We start from the raw sequence: 2,200 nt of genomic DNA on the forward strand, positions 1-2,200 counted from the left end.
AGAGGCTGCCAGCAGAAGAGGGCATGGTGGGCAGAGGACCCTGCTTCAAGGCTGCCGTTTTGCCTCTTACAGATTCAAACGCACTCTGCTTTCAAAGCAAATGATAAGCTTGAATGGAATAAAGGATTTACAGAGCTCTCTGCCTGTGGCGTCTTTCTCTCCCCAGGCCAGAAGCAGTGGGCCTTGCTCTAAACTGCTTTCTGGCTACTCTTAGAAAGCTGAGCCTACTCAGACTGTATCCAGTGGCTTTTTCATATTTACAGAGGCTGCTTCTGCCTCAGGTGGCAAAATGCCTTGGATGGGTTCTGATACCTAGTCTTCCCTGTGGCAAAAGTAGTACCATTTTCAGTTTGAGATATTTCAGACCAATGCACACATGTTCCATACAAAAACGAGGTGACCTCTGTTCTGTCTCCTCAAAAATGCACATATAAATTGTTGCAAAGTATAGATTTAGGGACAGGAAGTAACTGCTGCAAAGTTCAAGTGTTCACCTGTCAGCGCAGGTAATGTTCCCTGTGAGACCTGTAAGGAAAAAAGGAGGAGATTAAAGCTCCAAGCAAGCAGACCTGCCCCTTTAGTCTTTATTTTTTAATATGATTTTTATTAAATTTTCTGCTTTACAATTTCAGATAAACATTTTACATTCTTAAGATATCAAGGACTTCCTTTCTTCCTTTTCCACGGTTCATTCTGTATCCCTGCATATTTTGCAAAAATTATACCAATCGGTTTTCCATTATTACGGAATGGAATCCATCCTCCATCAAGACTGTTGATTTTATCTTAATGCTGCCAGTGCAATAATAACACAATTATTTCCCATATATTCGAACCTTTTCCAATCTTCTTTAAACATATGTTCTTCTTGTTCTCTGATTCTATATGTTAAGCCTGCAAGTTGTGCATACTCTGTCAACAAGTTCCCATTCTTCTTTGGTTGGGACCTCGTTCGTTTTCCATTTTTGGGCTAACCAAACATGGACTGCAGTTGTTGCAGACATAAATAATGCCCCTTTAGGGCATTTCACTCCTCAAGGAAAAGGTAGAGCCGAAGAGGTGCAATCTGGCCCTAGAAAACCAGTCTGTGCTTAGACTTGATTGGAGCAAATTGTTCACTTGGAATTTCTCTTGCGTTCTTTCCCCATTGTGTTCTATGGGCTCCCTGTCAAAGACAAGATGAGGCAGAATTAGTCAAAAGGTTATTAAATTGAGGAAGTACATCTTGTGACTGACTGGTGGTTCAGCTAAATCTTGGTTGACTTCAGTCAAAGTGATGAACTGTAGAGGAAAAACAAATGACTAACTTTCCACATGTCTGTCACCAGTTGATATTCTAGTTTAGAATAGATAATCTTACAAATTACATATTAAAATAATAGATGTATTCTGTATTTCCTCAGGGATATTTCCCCGACTTTCAGTCCAGATGCGATCTGGTTCAAAAGTAGCAGATACCAAACTCCTCAGCGGAATATTACTTATTAACTAATGTTCAGAGTGAACTCCATCTTAAAGTCTGAATGGCCTTTAACCTAACACAAACATCTTTAGCAGGCTCTTTCTTGCAGAGTTCAGGAAGCAACAGTGAAATAAGGCTTTTCACTAAAACCAGCTAAGCAGTTTCCAACTCCTAACAGCTCTACAAACTCTGGTTGACAAAGTGTGTTTACTTTGAACAAGGTCCAGCTGCATTTAGCAAATATTACTTTCTTACTAGCAAGTTCTTTCCTTGGCTTCACGTTGTAGATCCATGTCAGGCTTGGACTTCAAAGTGAGATCATTATATGGCAAAGTGATATAAAATCCAGATCCACTCCCTCATGCATTAAGCAAGCTATCTTATATATTATTTGTTATGTACTGAGTTGAATAGGATCCAAAAGGCAGCAGTCTGATTGGTCCTAGAACAATAGGATTCAGAATGCTGCAGACTGATTGGTCCACAGGAGCCACCCAATCCAACTCCAGGTGGAAGGAAACCCGCAACCTGATTGGCCTACAGGAGAATCCTGGAATTAGCCAATCACTTGGGGCCCATTGTGTAAATAATGTATACAGTGGTACCTTGGGTTACATACGCTTCAGGTTACATACGCTTCAGGTTACAGACTCCGCTAACCCAGAAATAGTGCTTCAGGTTAAGAACTTTGCTTCAGGATGAGAACAGAAATCGTGCTCTTGTGGCACGGCAGCAGCA

At 40.9% G+C, this 2,200-nt stretch overlaps 1 long non-coding RNA gene across 1 annotated transcript; it reads right to left on the bottom strand.

Annotated features, from left to right (window-relative positions):
* Positions 1 to 446: 446 nt before the first annotated feature.
* LOC309371664 lies at positions 447 to 1,417 on the bottom strand. The gene is made up of 3 exons (XR_014169247.1): positions 1,368 to 1,417; positions 837 to 1,165; positions 447 to 525 (listed from the first exon to the last, which is right to left on the bottom strand). It is a non-coding gene; the product is annotated as an uncharacterized lncRNA (long non-coding RNA).
* Positions 1,418 to 2,200: the final 783 nt, after the last annotated feature.

Source organism: Podarcis melisellensis, assembly GCF_964234715.1.
Source record: "Podarcis melisellensis genome assembly, chromosome: 6".
Lineage (NCBI taxonomy): Eukaryota > Metazoa > Chordata > Lepidosauria > Squamata > Lacertidae > Podarcis > Podarcis melisellensis.